The 12789-nt window shown below is 39.8% G+C and overlaps 1 protein-coding gene across 14 annotated transcripts in view; it reads left to right on the top strand.

Annotated features, from left to right (window-relative positions):
• RBFOX3 (RNA binding fox-1 homolog 3) overlaps positions 1 to 12789 on the top strand; it is a 1090709-nt gene that overhangs the window by 779212 nt on the left and 298708 nt on the right. For 2 of the 14 annotated variants that reach the window (XM_078155832.1, XM_078155834.1), the window contains exon 5: positions 12391 to 12505. The exons of the other annotated variants lie outside the window; for them this stretch is intronic. The gene's annotated coding sequence lies outside the window, so the exon portion shown is untranslated. The remainder of the gene's footprint in view (positions 1 to 12390; positions 12506 to 12789) is intronic. 14 annotated transcript variants of the gene reach the window in all.

Genomic DNA, 12789 nt, shown 5'->3' with positions numbered 1-12789 from the left:
AAAATGAGACTGACAAGACACAGCTAGAAGATTACAGAAGTATCCATTGAATTTGGCAAAAGGAGATGCTTGATTAATCTGTATGAGGACCCAAGACACTGTCATAACTGCCTAGCTCTCTGTAGAAGTCTTCAGGCTTTCTCAGCAAAACCAAGCACCTAACCAGCTCAAATCAAAGACACGACTCTTTGACACAACCTTCAATCTACTTATGTAACTTGCTTTTCACAGCTGATGTCCACTACCAACATAGCCTGTAAAGCCATTTTGAAGATTCTCAGCAAAGAGTAAAAAAGGGAATTTTCCCTATTTGTGCCATACCATGACAGTTATGATAATTATTGTTTATTTGCACACACTGGCAACAGAATAAAATTCTTTTGGTTTGCTTGATCTGTTCACCTCCATCTTCTGTAGACCTCTGCCTAGGAACAAAAAGTTGATTAGCGATTGATCCTGCAGCTTTGTTCCTGCACAAGGATGGACCTTATTCTGGTTACCACTGCAACTACAAACAAAACTGAGCATAGATTGCAAACAGCTCTGTTTCAGATGCACTGCCTACAGGTTTACATGTTTCATGGATAAAATTATAATTAGGGGGTCCTACCCTCTGAAAAGACAGGGTGTTGACCTAATTTAGGACTCTAATCAATCAGCTGTTCTGTGATTAATTGAGATTTCCACATCTATTTTCTTCTTTATGAAAACAGCTGAGATGGAATTGTCAGAGAAATGTATAGAACTATCAACTGGCTATTTAGCTTTCAATACTGATCTGAGCTGATAGGAGAAAGGAGGATCTGTGCTTCTATGTGTGTGAAGTCTTGAGTTCTGGAGTTGGAGAGTTACATGTGGTTTATCTTGTCTAATGTTTTGTTTTCAATTCTAGGGACCACTTAGGAATTGGTGCTGTTCTTTTATTACCTACAATCCAGAGGTATACTCCTTGCTCCCGAATGTCCAGACACTATTGCTGCTACGTATAATTCTTTCCTAATTTCACAAGTTAGGGTTCTAATGTGATTCTGCTCATGAAGCAGACTTTTCTACTGGAAAATGGACTCCACGCTCTAAGTCTTAACTTAATAATTGGGTATTTGAAATAATTGGGTATGTGAGTCATCTGATCTGGATTCTTTAATGGTCCCCTCTGCAAAGTGAAGGCAATAGCTAAACCAAAGCTGTTGGGAATATAAACTAATGAAAGGGTTCAGTAATGTGTGTGCTCTAGAATAACTAAAGAAGGAAAACTATTGGGTATCAATCTAATTTGAGGTTGGATTGTTCTTGCTTATGTGGAGAAAAAGCACCACTTTTGATATTGGTCCTTAATAGTAAGGCCACCATTCGTCAAGTGTTCTAGAAAATTTAAGAGTGTTAATTGGCCAGGCAGCATGGGCTTAGCTAATATATAGTCTTCTAAACACTTATTGATTGGTCATTGAGGCAATTTGGTAGCATCAAGGAAGTCTAAAACATATTATGGTCCAAAGATACCTAATATCTCCAATAAACAAAACAGCTGAAAGATTGTATTACCCAAGAAAACATTAAAGACTCCTTTTAAACAGTTTGCTTTAGGGACGCTTTGGGAAGCCAACCGGAATTTTCCTCTCGCTAACACTTTAATATATGTAGAAGAATCGTTTGGGAAGGTTTCCTAGGTGGGGCCCTTGGCAGAGATCTTGGATTACATGTTGTCAATGGCACTATGCTATCAATTTTATTTGCGTCCCTTTCTTGCATCACAAAATTCACACAAAATGACTAACAGAGAAAGGGGCAAACCAGCACATGGATTGTTGTTAAGAAATATAAGGATGTGGTAGTAATGGTACTCAACAAGAATTACTCAAGTTACACAACTGCTTCAATTGGCCCTTGCATTTGAAAGGTCTGTGAAGCCTTTAACTTCATAAGATGTAGGAAATCCACTGAATTCCATGCATGTTCAACCACACAGGTGCTGAGTAGTGATGAGGTAAAGTGTCAACTATGGTCCAGAGAGATAGTGGAGGGAATCACACAAGCAAAAATAAAAAGAGAATCCGAAGCCATGAATTTTGGCCAATTTGGTGGCATCTTTCATAGGAGTAGAAAAGCCAAAGCTAAAAAATTTAGCAGTATCAGAGTAAAATGGAAGCATACATACATATAGACATACACACACACATACATACAGTTTTGTACAGATACACATGTTTATGTGTGTTTGTGTGTGTGTCACACACACACACACACACACACATATATTCAGTCATTTCAAGGAGATATCAATAACAACTATTGAGTTCAGAATGGACTTTCCATAAGAAGTAGTAAATGAACCAATCCACAAATGAAGTGAGAAATTCTAAGAGATGGAGGTGAAGAGAGAGGGCATGCATTCCTGGCATGCAAAAACACAGAGGTAGGATATAGAATACTAAGTTTGGGGAAAAACTAGTAGCTAGTATGGCTGGAAAGTAAAATGTGTGAAGGGAAATGATATGAAACATATCTGACAAGGTAGGTCAGAATTCTCTATTCTGTCCTCACCTCTAGCATGGGGCTGTGTGACTGACAGTTCTTCTTATACTAATGAAACATAGCTGCCAGTCTTTGGTTGATGCGTTAATGAAGCAATTCCAGTGAAAAGGTTGTCTCTTCTTTGCAGAGAAGTCTTCAAAGCCCAAGGCCATTCATTCTATTTGCCCCAATGACACTTTTAGCTGACTTCGGCATAGGTAACTCCACATGCAAAGAGAATTTGTAGGTAGGGGATGTTTAGGGTTAGGGATGAGGGATCTTGGCAGAAAAGATTAGCATCTCTAGAGTTATCTTACCCAGGATATTGAGGAAATGCCTACTGCCAGAGCATTTGCATCATTTTATACTTAAGATCACTCATTTCAGAAAAAGAGTCCATGGGTCAATGTTGTCAGAAATCAGGGGCTCAGCAGATTTTACTTCCTTGCTCTCCAGTGCCTAGAATGCTCATAGTTGCAAAAATCAAGTCAATGTATTCAGCAAAGGAAAATATACATACATGTGTGTTTACATATGTGTGTATACGTACATATGTAGCTATGAAGCAGAGTATAGTGGACTTGGAATCAGAAATACCTAGGTTCAAATCCTATCTCAGACACATAGTAGCTGTGTGACCCTGGGCAAGTAACTTAATACATATGGGCCTCAGTTTCCTCATCTGTAAAGTGAGTGGCTAGTATTCATTGACCCATGAGATCCCTTCCAGCTCTTAATCTATGATCCTAAGGCAGGAAACAGTTGTCCTCAGAAATCTATTTTTGTCCTTGGTGGGACAGCTGCTAGCCTTGTTTACCCTGCCTTTTACTACTAAGATCTAATTGTTTTTTCCTGCTGAAAGAGGGACTCTGCCCTTACCCTGTTCATACCCCGTTTCCTCCCCTGCTTTAGTGCATGATTTTCAAAATACCTCTTTTTCTTTGAAGCTGGGGAACGGCTCTTTAGGTTATGATCCTGAGACCTCTGCCCTTGCACTAATTTTTTAGGCATGATATCCAACAAGTAGTCTTCCTTTCAAATCTTAGGATTATAGTATTTAGAACTTCAAAGAAACTTAAAAGGCATCTAGAATCCAGCTCCCTTCTTTTACAGATGAGGAAACAGAGGCCTATAGAGGTAAAGTGACTTGTCCATGGTCATACAGCAGGTAGTAAAGTAATTAGCAAGTAGTAGAACTGGAATTTGAAGCAGGATCTTCTGACTCCATATTCAGTGGTGTTCCTTACACCATGGTGTACACTTACACCATGGCCTCTCTCTGGTTTCAAATCTGAAAAAAATTATCTCCATACTTGGAGGCTTATTTAGCACCAGCACTTCTCCATCCTAGCTTTTCATCAGTTTCAGTATCCTCCTGAGAGTGAATGGGATCCTTTCTAGATGAGCATTCCTTCAGCCCGGGTAAATAAATCTATGACCAAGGTTTGCTTTGTGGAATGTGTCGCCCTTCTTTAACAGTGACCCCTGGGCATTGGGCCTGTTTTACGGGAAAGTAAATGGGTTAAATCAACTGCAGACAATTACAGAATGGAAAAATAATAGGATCCATCTTTATAACCACTTTCGTGACATCACCCTCCTAGCAGTCTCAAGCCAAGTATAGAATAGGGAAGAGGGTATCTGGGTTATTTCATTGGGGTGATTTTGAGCTGAGGCTTAAGACAGTTAGAGTGGGGGGCAATGCTTGAATGGCGCTGGGTTTGGTGACAGGAGACATGGGTTTAAATAATGATTTTATCACCTTCTGCCTTTGGGAACTAGACCAAGTCACTCAATTCCTCTGAATGTATATTTTTTCATATGTTAATACAAAATGGGGTGAGAGTAGGTTATCTCTAAGGTCCTTCCAGCTTCTTAAATCTTTCAATTTAGCAGGTCAAATTGTAGATAGTGACAGGCCCTGCAAGTAACAGTGGCAGCCACAAAGCAAGGAACAGCCTTCATATGTGCATAGTGTTGACGACACAGTTTGTCATCAGTGAATTCTTTCAGAACTTGCATACATAGAAAGCAATTGCCCTCTCTGAATGTGAGGTACAATATGGGACCCCAACCAATCCATTTCAGTTGATTGGCCCCACTTCAAAACTAGTTTGATCAATCATGTTGCCAGCAACTGCTGCTGCCTTACCCCATCCCTGGGTATTTCCATAATGGAGATAAATTCAGCTAGAATCTGCCATCAGTCTCGCCATCCCTTGTACCTTGAAGACTGTCAAATCAGTGAAGGAAGGTTGAGAGGATGGATTTTAGCTAGAGTGAACCCCATCCCTGATAAGGAATAGTAGTTACTCATATTTTGATAGAAATTTAAGGTTTGTAAAACAGTTTCCTCATATCCACATGGCGAATTAGGTATTTGGTGTTATAAATATTAGTATTCCCATTTTATAGATGAAGAAATGGATATTCTGAGAGATTAAGTTATTTTCTTATAATGACACAGCTAGTAAATGTTTGAGACTTGACTTAAGGTGTAATTAAGCTGTCATAGCATCATAGACTTACAGCTGGAAGGGATGCTCTCGGCCATCTAATCCAAGCTCTTCTTTTTACAGATGAGGAAACTAAGACCGAGGGAGCTTAGGTTATAGAGGTCATAAATAACCAAGCAAGAAATCCATTCCAGGTCCTCTGACTGCAAATCACATGCTCCTTCCACTGTGTATACTGTGTCCCGCTGGACTCTAAATTCAGGACTGATTTCCTCAAGACCATACTGCTTAGCAAACCCATTTCCTGAAACAGACCACCTTGATGAAGGTCGCCATAACACTCTTGGTAATAATACACTTAAGGAAGCCACATCTAGATCGCTAAGATACTTTGCCCCTGTGTAGCTGAGTAGTATTCCAGTACACTTGGCTCCTTCTCCCAAACCTAGGCACCTAGATTCCTTTTTAATCTGCCCAGTATCCAAGCTGTCAGCATCATTAGTGCTCCTGACTCAGTTCTAGTTAGAATAATTTTGTTCTCTTTCATCTGTGAGCCCAATGACCAGGTTCTCACCCAGCATATCACTGGGGCCCAGTAAAGGATAAAGTATAATAGCAACATTGATTTTTGTCTCCTGTCTCTGTTCTCACAGTGATTGAGACTGAGATTAGAATTAAACATCATAGCAATATACATCGGGAGTTTACTTTGAAGCAACCCAGAAAGACCTGGATTCAAGTTCTGTATCTGACGCATACTGTGTGGTCAAGGTAAATCTGAGAGTGTAAGTTGCAGAGAAGGGATTAGAGGGAGTTCCCTCACTTGTGCAGTCCGTATACCAATGAAGTCATGGATCAATCCCTATCCCTTTACTTTCTTCCTCAGGTATTAAGAGAATCATGGTGATAGTAGTAGGGAAGAGGAGAAAGTTAATGTATATCAGTGTAGAGACACAGTTTGTGGTCCCAGAAGGAAGTCTTGGGTATAAAATCTGGGTTCAAAAATCCCAAATCACTTCTTACTAGCTATATGACTCTCTGTAAGTATCTTGGAGCCCAAATTTAGTCATCTGTAAGATGGGATGATACCACCTGCCTGACAGGGTTGTTGAGAGGAAAATACTTTAGCAAATAGCTATAGAAATGTGCATTTAATATATGTTGCTGCTCCTCACTGAGTCTTTACAACTCATAATCAGCCTGCAGGAAGAGTTCTCATTCAACTTGGTAATTACTACACTAGGACTCCAATATTTATGAGCAGAATTCATTTATCTGAGTTTTGGAGTGGGGTGATAGGGAAGAGTAATATGTGATATTTTGGTAGAAGGCTAGCACTGGAGATAAGTCCTAGGTTCAGATTCTGTTTCTACCAGATACTAATTGTGTGACCCTAGGCAAATCATTTAACCTTTCAACTTTCTAAGAGTAGAAGTTATAGATAAGTGGTTAGTCTCTTAAAATACCAGGCTTTGGGGTTTTTAATGTTTTTATTTTTATTTTTTCAAAATTCAACTCAAGTCCTACCTTCTCACTGAATCTTTTTCTTTTTCATGTTTTAGCTTAGTTTTTATTGGCATTTCGAGAGAACGTGACACTCAAAATTAATGCTATAAATGTAAACCCTATAGAGAGATCATGGAGCTCTGACAAATAACACAGTATATCATGATCTGAATCTTTTTTTCTGATCCATTAAGTTGCTAGTGTCTCCCCCACACACACACACACAAAAAATCCTCTTGTGTCTCTTTTGCATATGTCCACATAAGGTAGTAATTTATGTCTCCTCCAACAGAATGTAAGCTCCTTGAGGTCTGGGACTGTTTCACTTTTTCTTTGAATTCTCACCCTCTGACACATACTAAGCGTTTAATGAATAGTTGTGGATCGAGTGCTCAATTTATTGATGTAGGTTGTTGTCATCATAAGAGCTCACTACATTAATGAAATTACAAGTGGAGACTCAAACAGGCCAAATACAGTATAACATCGTTTGTTGTTGTTAAGGTCTGAGATTTTGAATAGTGCAGTTCCTTATGAAAAGATCATCAGAAGATCTTGTACTCTGGGCACAGACTACCTCACTTATCTTTGTTCTCAGTCATTCATTAACATAAGATCCAACAGGAATCTAGATAATGTGTTGTGGTGCTCACCTACATTAGGGCAAAAGAGTGAGGTCCTTCTCCAAGGAAGCCCAGTCCTGAAACAAGAGACGTTATGTCTCTCCTACCACCTACCTATCTGGGGCTCTGAAAGAGCCAAACTGGAACACTTTCTGTCAGTTAGCTAAAGATTTCTGCCCTTTCTGAGTGTAGTAGTACTCTAGCCGAGAACAACACTATAACATGTCACCTAGAAAGAAAGCAGCAGCACCTATGAGTGCTTCATACTGGAAGTGTAAATTCCCATTGAAAAGGGAGCTTGAGCCTTAGAGGAGATTGACCCATTCCACAGAGAAGCTATGTTTTTTGAGCTGTGTCTAGCTGAGCAGCCAAGTAAACTTCCCGGCCCCTCTCAGCAGCAAATTGAACTATCAAGCAGAAAAGTCATGCCTTATGAGGAGCAAGCCCTGTTTATTCACCCATCCAGCTGAGACCCTTTGCTTTGTGGGAAGTCATCCCTAGTGAGCAACAGAATTACTCATCCACTGCCGACACCACCACCCTGACCCTTCATGAACTTTATGAGGAATCTAGAGGAAGGACTGCTATTTCAGTTGTGAGTTGCTTTAGTCATGTGTTTCCCTATATATGTGTCCCTTTCCCATTGTATTTTAAGTTTATACCCCCTGCCCTCCTTGGATTCTGTGTATTTGTGAATGAGACCACTCTTTGTTTTGGAGGGAAATTCTTTACAACTACTATTTTTGCTATGCCATTTGCATAGCATGTCTTTTCTAAGAACTCATTGAATCTACTGACTGTTAATGCAAAGGATACCCGTAAGGGCTTGCATTAAGGATAGCTACCCACAGAGTTACACCCTAGAATTCAAGATAACAATAGCCCCTCCAAAGATTCCACATGCTACTATCAGCCAAAGTTGGGAAAGTCACCTCAGAAAGGGTATGTGCACACATATGCATGCATACCACAGTATGGTGGTAGTAGATAGAGTGGTGACCTTGTAATCAGAAAAACCTGTACATTAATTTCTACCCCAGTCATTTATTTGCCCTGTGACCAGGGACGAGTCACTAAAAGTCTGCGTACCTGATTCAACTCCCTATAACTTATTCATTGACAAGTTGCTGGGTTGGCAGAGGGATTTCCCACATCAGAAATTTCATAGAGTAATGAAATCACAGTATTTTGCATATCTACATGTATGTATATCAGTGACTAATAACACCTAATACATACATATCACTTCAAGGTCACAGAGCGTTTTATAGCCATTATTTCGTTTGATCTTCACAGCAACCCTGTAAGGTGACTATCAGGTGTCATTATCTTCACTTAACAGGTAAAGAAACTGAGGCTCAGTGTTGGTCAGTGATTTACTCAAGGTTATACAACTAGTTATTATCAGATCTTGGACTTTAAGCCCAGCACTTTTACCATAATATATTGATCTATAAATGAAGAAAAGCCTGGATTTCTTCTTAACGAATTGTAGGGGTACATATTTGATATATGTGTGATATTCGTAAATTGCTAAGTTGGGCACTAAATTAAATTTAAGTTTGTCTATCTACTTGCATTGTGTGTTTAAATGCACATCCAAGATAAGGGACATAACTACATAAAAATGTCCCATCATTTCTATTCTTTCCCCTGAAACTAAGGAAGGGATAATCAAGAGAGTTCAGAAATCTTTTCCCTGACACTCTCAGTTTGGAGGCTCTTCAATCAACTCCCCAGTAGACTATGAATTTCAGAGTTCTGCCAATTATGTACTCAGCTCAACACAGGTCACATTCTTGGCAATGTGTTGGTCTACTCCCTTGAGCAGCTGTGAGTTGGACTATCTTTTTGGGTCTGAGTTTGTATTCTGGGGAAGGCACTTGAATACTTGGGGCCTTTGGAGATTTCTCTTGCAGAAACTTTATCGCTGAAACTGAAAACTACTTAATGGTCCATTCTCTCGTTTTTTTTTTTCTGTTGGGGTTTGGGAAGAAGCTGTTATGGATACCCTAGAGGTCATAGGATCATAGAATTTGTAAAAGGGCCTAAATTTAAATACCATCAAGTCCAATTCTCCCATTTTATAGAAAAGGAGATTCAGGACGAAAAAGAAAAATTAATATTCTTTTAGTGACAGAAGAAGCCCTTCCCAGTCCATCTTAATTCTTGTGCCGTCCTTCTTTTGATTATTTCTAGTGTGTCCTATAATAGCTTGTTTATATGTGGTTGTTTGCATATTGTCTCCAACACTGTCTTTTGGTTTTCTTTGAATCTTTATTTACCACAATGACTAACACATAGCAGGTATTTATTTGTTTATTGATCAACTCTGACTCCAGATTTAATGTTCTTTCCACTGTATCAGATTGCCATTTATATTTTTTTAGGGTTTTGTAAGATATTTCACTGGACATTTTCCAGAAGGGTCTTACAGTAGAAAGTGCATTGGACTTAAGAATACTGTAGTAAGAAGACTTGGGCTTGAGTGCCTGTAACTAGTTGTGTGACTCTCGCCAGATTTTTCACTTCTGAAGATGAATTTCCTCAGCTATCATTTTATAGCAATAAATATTTTATTTTATATCATGTTTGTCAAACATATACAGTGCTGTTGGTAGAAAAAGTGCCGTGTAAACTTGACTATGTGATTGTTATAACTGTTTGTAAGATCTAGGCTTTGCTACTTATTAGCTGAGTGACATTGGGCATGATTACCCTCTATGAACTGTTTTCTATTCTAAATTGGATTGATAACCCCTGGCTCTATTTATTTAGCAGGGTAGTAATTTAGTCAGTAAACATTTAGGTTTTTACTATGTGTCAGGCTCTGTGCTAAGTACTGAGGCAAGGGCAAAACACATTCTCTGCTCTCAAGGAGTTCATAATCTAATGGAGACATATGAAAACAACTAAGTACATATAAGATATACATACAGGATAAATTGGAGATGATAGGTTTTTTTTGTTTTGTTTTGTTTTTAAGGCAATTGGGGTTAAGTGACTTGCCCAGGGTCACACAGCTAGTAAGTGTCAAGGTCTGACGCTGGATTTGAACTCAGGTCCTCCTGACTCTAGGGCCAGTGTTCTATCCACTGTGCCACCTAGCTGACCTTTGGAGATGATAGTTGAAGGGAAGTCACTAGCACTATCGGGAATTATAAAAGGATTCTCATAGAAAGTTGGATGTTAAGTGAGAATTGGAGGAAGTCAAGAGGTCAAAGTGAGGAGGGAGAGCAAGGGGCATGACTAGTCGAAATGTTTTTACTCTGGAGTTGGAATGTCATATGCAAGGAACAGCGAAGGGGGTATGTGTCACAACATGGCAGAGTACAGAGAAGGACTGGAGGGGATATTGTAAATGAAAAAGGATTGGAAAGGTAAGAGGGGACCAGGCTGTGAACGGTCACATGAAATAACAAAATATTTGAGATAAAAGATATAATCATTAGAGTATTTTGATGGAGTTTTGTTTCCCAACATCTTTCTCCCCTCCAAAGATGTAAACAGTATGAGATCTTCGAATACTTCAGGTTCTGTGGCTCTGGGTCTGCCATATGCACCTGTTGATGGTTTGGGCTAGTTACTTAGGTTTTCACTCACTCCTGTCAATAACTTCTTTCTTTTTCTTAGAAGAAGGGGAAAAGATGACACAGTGTCTTCCACCTAAAGGCTTTTTCCTTTCTCCAGTACTGATTCTGAAATTTACATTAAGGGCTAAAACGGGTGGAGTAAATGGAGCAGGTTTGCAATTAGTTTTCAAAGTACTTATCTCATTAAAGTAAATGAATTATTGATTTAGTGACACTCATGCTTTTAGTGAGTGGCATGGTGCCATCCTAGCTCTGTTCCCTGGCTCTGGATGTAAAGGGCCAGCTCAAGCAAACTTGCTTTGTGTAGGGTTTTTTTTTTCAATTTTAAAATTTCCTTCTCATTATTTAGCTTTGTAATTAAAGTGAATTCACATGAGAAATGAAGGGTCAGTTTATGGGAATGGAAACCCAAGAGACCCACTCAGTTGCCTCCCTACAGGGAACGGCAAAGTGAGGAGGGAATAAGAAGGCCCTGGATTCTACCAGTTAATGCAGGTTGGGAAAAGTAGAGAGGAAGAAGCCACTAACTTGGGGGAGGGGGATATTTAAAATGGGCAGCATGCCACTCCATTAGGGCTGCTATCCTTTCTACCTTCCCTTTTTTTCTGGGCATGTGCTAAAGTAGCTACTGCCACAGAAGTTGTGATACTCCTGGACAACTTCATTCCTACAACGATGCCCTCAGAATTCCTGGAGCACCATGGCCAGTAGCTTTCAGAGACAGCAAAACCTCAGCCCCTCTAATGAGTGCCTACGTACGGAAAACAGCATGGAATGAATCAGAAACTTTTGCTGAGCTTTTGCCATGGAACACAAGAGCCACAGGGGTTATAAGCGAAAGAACACAAGACTTGTCAACTGAAGGCCTGGTTTCCTGAGCCAGTTCTGCTTCTAACTGACCATGAGTTGTTCCTAGGCCTTAGTTTCCTTATCTATCATACAAGGTGTGTAGTGGACTATAGAAACTCTTCCTGACTTAACATTCTGTAATTCTAAGAGAGGTGCAGAATGAATTCAGGCCACCTAATCCAAAAGGAAATAGCCATGTGCTTCAAACAGAAATGGTGGAGACACAAACCATATATCTAACCTTCAATATACCAGGTAGCTTGACTGCCATGAGACTTTGGAGAAGGAGGGATTTGGAAAAAAGGGCATGATGAAGAGAAGTCCAAGATACTCACATTTGGCCTCAGAATTATGAACTCCTCAGCAGGGGCATGTATCTGGGAATGGAAGCTACTAAAAGAAGGGATGGAGCCAAGTGCTTGATGGCTGAACTCTATCTGTGTCTGTCCATTTTAGGCACTGACTCAGCATCTTCTCAAGAGTTCCTAAAGAGATTTCATCTCTGTAGAATGGTGGAATGCTCCTATGAAAGACAGCTTGCATATTCTGAGCTGGCTTTCTTCTCATTTTCTCCGTTTCCTTGATCCAAGGAGCATTGCCTTCATCTCAATACAAAGTTGTAGGGCTCAAACTGGAGATATGTTCTGTGGGGAGTTTTAAAGACTTAAGGAGGCAGACGTGGTATCATACTCTTTGGGTAGACTATTTGAATATCAGTAGCAAAAGAGAAAGTTGAGTTCTTACTTAGTCCTGTAAGTGGTTATCAATCCTATACATTGTGTTCCACATACCTTCTTTTGAGGCTATTTCAGAACTGAATGCCTACCCTCCTTGTTCCTTTCCCCCTCCCAGGTCATCTTTACAGGACCATCGGTCAGATCAGTAAAACAGTGATTTCCAGAAAAAAGTAAAGAAAGATGAAATGATCTGGAAAATACTGTAAGAAGTTGTATTCTAGAAGAATCAGGTAAGGCATGGAGTATCAGGCAACTGCTATTGTACTAGACTGCCAGAGTCCAAAACTCAAAGTTGGAAGTAGTGTGATACAATGAAAAAACAGAACTAGATTTGGAGTTAGTTAACCTGGGTTCCAATCGCAGCTCTGCGTATTCCCTTGGATAAATTTTTCAACTTTTTGGGCCCTCAGTTTCCACCTCTGAAAAATGGGTGGGGGAGAGTTGGACCTCTAAAGTCTCTTCCAACTTTCAATCTATAATCCTGTGAGTCAATTGAGCTCTCATCCCATTGCCG

Source organism: Phascolarctos cinereus, unplaced genomic scaffold, assembly GCF_003287225.1.
Source record: "Phascolarctos cinereus isolate Bilbo 61053 unplaced genomic scaffold, phaCin_HiC Scaffold_5;HRSCAF=322, whole genome shotgun sequence".
Classification (NCBI taxonomy): Eukaryota; Metazoa; Chordata; class Mammalia; order Diprotodontia; family Phascolarctidae; genus Phascolarctos; species Phascolarctos cinereus.
The sequence above is the reverse complement of the archived record's forward strand: the minus strand, read 5'-3'. Positions and strand labels throughout refer to the sequence as shown.